We start from the raw sequence: 8,459 nt of genomic DNA, 5'->3' as shown, positions 1-8,459 counted from the left end.
AGAGACGTCCACCCTCCCTAAGTCCCTCCCAACTTGCAGGTGTGTGACAGACCACTCCTCACAGCCCCAGGCTGGCGGCCCTTTCTGCCTACCGGTCCTGCCCCCGTGCTTTAATAAAATCTTTTTTTTTTTTTTTTTTTTTTTTTTTTTTTGCACCAGAGATATCTTAAGAATCCTCCCTTGGTCGTCGGCTCCAGACCTCACTTATATATTCTAAAACTTCATCAAAAGGATGCTGGAGGCCTGGCTATTGTCAGGCTAGGGTTGTTTTTCCCTCTAGCAAGACATTAATGTTAAGACAGTTGGGAGTTTCCAAGAGAACATTACATTCTGGCGGCCTCAAGTATTTGTCCGTGGGCTGAAGGTCATAAGCACAATTAATTTGATCTGCATTTCCTTCTGTCTTTGTTTCCCACACCACTCCCAGGGATCGGGGGCACCATGATATAGGGAAATAGCTTAGCAGTTTGGTCAAACTATAGTTTGTTGGCTTTTTAAGATTTTTATTTTATTATTTTTATTTTTATTTTTATTTTGGGACACAGAGAGAGCACGTGTGTTTATGTGGGAGTGTGAAGAAGGAACGGCAGAAAGATATCTCTAGCAGACCCCACACTGAGCATGATCAGGGGCTGGATCCCAGGACCCTGAGATCATGACCTAAGCTGAAACCAAGAGTTCAGAGCTTAACCAAATGAGCCACCCAGGTGCCCCAAGATTTTATTTTTTTAGATAATCTCTGCACCCAACACGGGGCTTGAGCTCACAACCCCCAGATCAAGAGTCACTTTCCACCAACTGAGCCAGCCAGGTGCCCCCGAACTCAAATTGAAAAGTGGAAGAAAGTAATCACAGCAGTGAACACCGGAGATCCTCATCAAAGCAAAGTTGTGTTTCCAGGAACGTCAGGCCTGGCTGCGCCGTGTTAATTGGGGCTGCAAGTAACTTAATAACTGAGCAGCCTCTCCGTGTGGCCCCCATGGCAACAAAGCCATGCCTGGCAACCGGACTTTACTTCCTTGGTGATAAATGAGTCACATACGGTCTATTTTTACGGCATGGCCAGTTGGGTGGAGGAAGTCGCGTTGCCTCGGTAAATGGGAGAGAATTGGATCCTGAGGGAAAGCTCTGACACGCGGGCAGCTTCCACAGTAACGCAGTGAGAGGAGTGAGCAGTGGGCCCCAGAGGCCGGCAGGAAGTGTTCCTGGGTCGGTGCTTCCGGCGAGAACTGTCCAACACGGCGTCTGTGCGAAGGTCAGTCCAGCCTTGGTGTGCACATCCTCACTTCCCATTCTCCAAAGTGCGCTTCAAATGCCTACTTAAATGCGAAAATGCCTCAACACTTAAGGAATAAGGAAAAAAGGAGGCTAGAGGCAGAATTTTTATTTTCGGGGAATGCATTTCTTTTTCTCTCAGGTCTTCTGGCAGTTGGATCTACGTTTCCTTTTACTTAATATAAACTTGCACTTTTGTTTTTGAGCAAAAACCTATCTTACTGAATCTCTTCTCTTTGGGGTACAATATTTGCATAGAGGGCCATCGTCACCTTTGATCTAAGTCACACAAACAAAATTACCCTGAGGTCCTCCTTGGTTTTAAGAGTGAAGGGCAAGCGTCAGACCAAAACGTTAGAGAATCATTGCTCCAGATTATCACCTAATTTCATAGTGTTTGGTGTCCTGACGTACAGAGCAAGTGTGATATGAACACAGTTCAGATCCCCCTGAAGCATTTTCTGGCACCGAGGTACTTGTAAATAGCAGTAGGTAGGCCTTCTACCTGTCATACTCCAAGAGTTAAGGCAGCGGCGGGGTTTAGAAAGAACCTATTTTTACCGTCCGTTAATTCACCATGTAAAATCGCTGTGAATGATGTGTACAGATTTTTTGTTCAAATATTCAATTGTAAACTTCTTGTGAAGACTGTTATGTTTCTATTGCTTTTGTATGGAATGATACTGCAAAAATAAAAAGAAAAGAACCTTCAAAAAAAGGGGGGGGGGCGCCTGGGTGGCTCAGCGGGTTAAAGCCTCTGCCTTCAGCCCAGGTCATGATCCCAGGATCCTGGGATCGAGCCCCACATCGGGCTCTCTGCTCAGTGGGGAGCCTGCTTCTCTCTCTCTCTCTGTCTCTCTGACTGCCTCTCTGCCTACTTGTGTTCTCTGTCAAATAAATAAATAAAATCCTTCTCTTCACCCTGAGATCAGGACCTGAGCCGAAGGCAAAGGCTTAACCCACTGAGCCACCCAGACGCCCCGACACCCCTCATCATTATTTTTTGAAGGCAGGTTTCTTTGTGAGCAGGTTAATGGGGCCTCTCCATCCGCCTCCCTATGTCCTCAGGCATCAGCCCCGCACCTCCCGAGCGCCAGATTTGAACTTAAACCCACCGTGACGTTTTCCGCCCTCACTCTTTCTGCTGTTTCCCAGTTTGAGTTGCAACAAGCAGGTCAGTCATGGAACGGCCTCCCAGATGTGGCACCGACTCACTTCCCTTCCCTACGTCTTATCCTTATGCTTCACGCTGTGGGGTGGACGGGGCCCTTTGCTTTCTGCAATTCTGGGGTAGTTTCCCTGCGCTCAGCTACTAGAGCTGCTCTGATCCTAGCTACCCTCCACCATGACCTGCCTCCTCGACCCTGCCCAGTTCCTTAAACAGTACGCTCACTATTTTGTTTGTTCCTAAACTGTCCCAAAACCCTGGGATCTTTACCCCCTGAGTTTGGACATGGCTTTCGATTATCCTCTTGCACTGTCTCGATAAATTCAACCTATTTTAAAATTGAGCTGTTCATAAGCTTATCAAATCAAAAGCAGTCTTGAAGGCATAGATCAAAAAGTGCTTAAAAGCCAGTGGTGAACAGTGAGAATCCACTGGACGAGAAAACAGCCCAGTGAGTGGGAGTCTTAGAACCAGCCACCATGTCAAGTTCTCATGATTTCTTTCAGCCCTGCCCCCAGCTATGCTTTCCACATGGCCTTCCCTCCCAAAATCCTTCTGGAAGGGTCTACTACATGCTTCTCGAGAGCAGAGATCTCAATACATTTTTTTTCCTAACCCTGCAGTATTGGGAATCTTGCTTGGCTCAGTGTAGGGTCAAGTACAAAGCTGTGGGTTGATTGAGAAGCTTGTGACAAATGTGGTGGGAACAATAGATTCTGTATCGATGAAGTCTCCTTCTGATCTCCATGGGAGGTAAGTTCTGTGGCGTCCAAAGATGGGAATCCCATTTCAGTCACATCCATCTGGACCATGGCGAGTGGTAGAATGCACATTTAAACACTTGATAAATACTTTTAATTATGATGGTGGATCGCCTACCACTTTCAAGGGTTGATGTTTGAGAAAATTGCCTCTAATATAATTATTCCTACTTTCATCTTTTGTGATGGAAAATAACTAGAGTCCAGAGGTTTAAGGCAACCAACATTATTCCCCTTTTAGAAAATTCGAACGATGCACCAACTTCAGGGGTTACAGTGACTCAGCCTGGTTCATGGTGCAGAAAGTTCTTTCTGCAAAAATCCTCCATTAAAAGAATGCGGGATGTTCCTGTGGCCATTCTGAGCTCACAAGTGCTTAATTTCTTCACAAAGAGGAAGAAAGCCATTGTTTTCAGATTACTCAGATTTTTTCCTACTAAGGGCATTATTTGGCCAATCTTTAAAATGAGAGATAGAGGGACATCCCATGAAGTCCATCCTCACGGTGGCCACTAAGGATGGCTTCTTGCTGTCACTGTCTCTGATGCAGGAACTTGGCTTCCTCTGTCTCACAGCAGAGTGGGAAGCAAACACTCAGCTGCTAGTGGCTGAAACAGAACTAATGATTTAATGGTTGTATGTGTCCACTCTTCCTTTGGATGATGGGCGGCTTAATCATGGAGGTCACTCGAGAAAGCTATAGATGTCTGTTGCCAGGGAAACCAGACACAGCTAAACACACTCAGCCCTGGCTCTCTTCTCGGCAGTGGTGAGAACCCCCCTTCATGGGTGGGGCTTCATAACTCCCAGGACAGATAGAAGACCCCCGGAGGTCTGCAAACATAAAATATGGGAAACAAGTTCAGCACTGGGGAACTTCTGGATATGTTATCTTGAATCTAAATTTTAAATAATTCTGAAGCCTTGTGGTGCCTTTGCAAAATGACTTGAGTCTGCCCACAAGGGACGCACCTGGAGTGAACGTGGAGAGGATTTGCCTTCTCCGTGTGAGGACGCCTGTAGTCAAGTGAGAGGGGGACTCGGGGTCCCAGAAGCACTGGCTCCAAGCCGTAGCTCGCTCTAGGGCCCTGAGGATTCTTGTAAGACATCCTCTGCACTTTGACACCCTCAGTGACACCATAAAACTTCACGGAAGGGGACCCAGGCCAGCCGGATGCACAATCAGAGTACAGTGAGGTGTGCGAAAGCTCTGTGAGTCCGTCACACATTCATGAGGGCGACGTGTGGCTGACACAGAGGAGGTGTCCTCTGACAGTGAGTGGGGAGAGGGAGGAGACTTTTCTCCCTGCCCTGGTGGGGGTGGGGTCTTTTATTTTCTTCAACAACCAGTGAAAGACCCGCCTCATAAAGAATACGTTCAGTAGAAACCACACCTTATTCTGCAAGTAATCGTGTAAATGGACAGGAAGTCCACGTCTTCATGTGCGATGGCGAAGGCTTTTATGGGTGACTGGCCCACCGGAAGGCTCCGGCAGTTCCAGCTGCCTGAACCAGGCCCCTCCGGAGTCAGACGCAATTCCGTCAGCAGGTGGAAAAGATACGCAGATTCCAGCAACACGGAGTTAGTGTAGATAACACACGAGAAAATAAAGGAGAGACTAGAAAGAAATCAGGATACACGTAAAGGTACTAAGAGGTTACGTGTTTGTATTCTTATGGAGGGTTCTCAGAGCCGCCATGTTTCTATGAAAAGGGCATGTTCATATTCATGTTAATGTGGGGATGAGGGAGAGTGATAAGAGAAATCTGTGTTCTAAGGTGGACAACCAACGCAGCAGGGGAATCCCAGTCCGGGCCCCAGGGCCATTCCTGGTTCCACCCCGTCCCCAGCCCTGCCAGCCGCAGCCACAAGAGTGGCACACGTATGGAAGTAGAAGTGTATAAACTCCCCCTTTGTCGGTGCTCGGGGCTCAGACCTTGGGAGATCACTCTCTGGGCCCACGAGCGTGAAGTAAACCTCCCATCCTCCAAGGTCTCTGGCGGCCGCTGGGTTCTTCCACCAGCATCCAGTTCAGGTTCTGTAACATTAGAAATTGAGTAAGCTCACTGTGTGATTTGGAAAGACCCTGAACAGCACTCTCCTGTGAAGGGGGAATGAGGGTGTGATCTAGAGTAGTCGAGGGACAGGGTCTGAAGTCACTCTTGCATTTTGGCTGCTGGGACCCTGGAATCACCTGACCAGTCTTTGCTTCAGTGTGTTCATCTACAACATGGGCCCTAATGGCACCCAGAACGTGGGGATACTGTGAAACTGTACACAATTCAGTTAAAATGTGTACTAGCCTCACAGATCAAGGTGATTGCATATAGCATCATATAAAAAAATCAAGCGGATTCTAATTTCAAACTTCTCTTTAACAGAGGAGTAATTGTGGCCATTCTAACAGGTGTCGGGTGGTATCTCAATGTGGTTTTGATTTGAATCTCCGTAATGGTTAGTGATGATGAATACTTTTTCTTGTGTCTGTTAGCCCTTTTATGTCTTCTTTGGAGAAGTGTCTGTTCACGTCTTCTGCCCATTTTTTAATGTGATTATCTGTTTTGCGTGTGTTGAGTTTGAGGAGACCTTTATAGATCCTGGATATCAGGCTTAGTCTGTAGTATCATTTGTGAATATCTTCTCCCATTCCGTGGGTTGCCTCTTTGTTTTGTTGACTGTTTCCTTTGCTGTGCAGAAGCTTTTATCTTCATAAAATCCCAAAAGTTCACTTTTACTTTTGTTTCCTTTGCCTTTGGAGACATATCTTGAAAGAAGTTGCTGTGGCTGATATTGAAGAGGTTACTGCCTATGTTCTCCTCTAGGATTCTGATGGATTCCTGCTCATGTTGAGGTCTTTTATTCATTTCGACTTTATCTTTCTGTATGGTGTAAGTTTCACATAGCTGTCCAGTTTTCCCAACACCATTTATTAAAGAGACTGTCTTGGGGCGTCAGGGTGGCTCAGTGGATTAAAGCCTTCGGCTCAGGTCATGGTCTCAGGGTCCTGGGATCGAGCCCCGCATCAGGCTCTCTACTCAGCAGGGAGCCTGCTTCCTCCTCTCTCTCCCTCTGCCTGCCTCTCTGTCTACTTGTGATCTCTGTCTGTCAAATAGATAAATAAAATCTTTTAAAAAAATAAAAAATAAATTAAGAGAATGTCTTTTTTCCAGCAGATATCTCTTACTGCTTTGTCAAAGACTATTTGTCTGTAGAGTTGAGGGTCATATCTGGCACTCTACTCTGTTCCACTGGTCTGTGGTGTATAGACAATGAAACTTTAAACACTGAAGAAATAAAATAAAATTTAAAAAAAAACTAAAAATAAAAAAATGAGTATCTTAAAAGCTGCATTAACTTTTTTTTAAAGGAAAGGAGTAAATTTTAAATACAGAAATTACTTCTTTAAAAGTGTATCTAAGAGCAAATAAGTATTTAGGAAACTGTGTTTGAAAGTAACAATTTGCAGTCTGCAACTTCTTCCCAAACACTGTCATCAACCCCCAATATACTAATTAATCATTTATTTGAATTATCTGTCCGTTTGCCTTTCAGATGAGGCCTCCTCTCAAGACCCAACTTAATGTTCAGCTCACTGAATCTGGCTCCTACCGGCGTGTGCTGATCTGGAGAGAAGGCCCCACGGTCCGGGCAAGGACGCCGGAGTGAGCCCGCTGTGTGTGGAGGGCTGTCATTTATTCTTTCAAGGCTCATTCGCTGAAAAGGGGACACAGCTATTTGTATCTAAATGTATCTAAATGTGCATAATTGGTACAAAATCAGAAACCATAGAAATACAGAATTTATCAGCCTTTGAACTTAGTAAATCAGTTAAAATCATGTTGTGATGGAAGGTGCGTGAGACTCTCACGGTCGTTGGTCACATCCCTCTCCCATCTCGCCTCTGGAAAGGACAAAACAAATAACTGGGTTTACTTCTGTAAAACACTGATTTAACTAAAGTAAATAACATATAACATAGAAAGCCTATAGAGAAAAGGGTTTAAAAATGATTTTATTAATTATTTTTTAAAAATAATTTTTCCTTAAAGTAAAATAATTTTTCCTTAAAGTAGCTCAAATAGTTTGGACACGGCGATGCACGTTCATTGTTAGAGAAGCAGGGGTGGATTCACCAAGAGGTCGAGAAGTAAGGAAAGTGGCTCTGCCCTGGGAGTGTCCTTGGAGGCTCCTCCTCTGGGCAGGAGCCCCTCACTCCCTGAGCACTGGTTCTCAGGGCACGCTTTTATGAACAGTTTTGTTTGTTTCTGTAAAGAAACGAATATAGGGGGGGAAATACCCTGTGCTATAGGCATTTAAAAATGAGGGGGGGCTTCTTTTCTTTGAGATTATAGGAAAAAAGGATTTGGAAACTACAGTTTTGGGCCCAGCTAACAGATTAGACAGCACAAATAATTTCAGACATGTGTGATTCTAGATCATTTGCCTTTTCCATTTGGGGAAAAAAAAGTGTAATGCATGCTCAAGACCTCTCCAAAAACCCAAGTGAGTAGACATGAGACCCAGGACACAGAGATCTTAAACAGAAAATGCATCAGAAACAATCAATCCAAAAAAACAAAAATGAAAACAAACAAAACACACAACACATTCTCCCCGCCGGATCATCGATGACTGATTATTCCAAACTAAACCTTTCAAACAATAAAAAGGTATTTTTTAAAAAATGATCTTATTCACATTTATTTTCTCAATTATATAGAAAAGTAACTGGAAAATGATAGGAAAATGCCCAACATTTTTAAAAGAAATGTATGGCCGATAGATGAATAAAATACCGTAGAATGTTATAGTCTGGGGCAGCTGACGGAAGGCTAGGCAGATGAGGACAGAGACAAAGGGAAACGGGAAAGGATCCACTTGGCCTACGCGCAGAGACCGGCCAGAACGACACCAGTTTGCTGATGTTTCATTACACATTTTCTGCAAGATTCTCATGACATTAAGTGGTTCAATAGTGGAAAGCTTCTGCATGTTCATGAGTGTTTACGCCAGTATCAATTTTCTATTTTAGAATTTATAGCCAAGCACAAAATGGCAAAAAAAAAAAAAAAAAAAAATTAACGGGTTAATGTACTGATAGTTTTTTTAAAAGAACACAAATGACAGGGTTACAACGGAGCCAGGGCGGCAGCACACGGGAAGAGGAAGGTGGGAGGGTCCGGATGTCTCCATTTTATTTGTGGATGTTGAGGGTTCCTGGGCACTTTTGACAAAGTCTGAAATACAGATAAAT

The 8,459-nt window shown here is 44.6% G+C and overlaps 1 long non-coding RNA gene across 1 annotated transcript; it reads left to right on the top strand.

Moving 5' to 3' along the window:
- Positions 1–1,049: 1,049 nt before the first annotated feature.
- LOC132024001 (uncharacterized) lies at positions 1,050–7,891 on the top strand. The gene is made up of 2 exons (XR_009406131.1): positions 1,050–1,255; positions 6,758–7,891. It is a non-coding gene; the product is annotated as an uncharacterized LOC132024001 (long non-coding RNA).
- Positions 7,892–8,459: the final 568 nt, after the last annotated feature.

This window comes from Mustela nigripes, chromosome 8, assembly GCF_022355385.1.
Source record: "Mustela nigripes isolate SB6536 chromosome 8, MUSNIG.SB6536, whole genome shotgun sequence".
Lineage (NCBI taxonomy): Eukaryota > Metazoa > Chordata > Mammalia > Carnivora > Mustelidae > Mustela > Mustela nigripes.
This window is presented reverse-complemented; position numbering and strand designations above follow the sequence as displayed.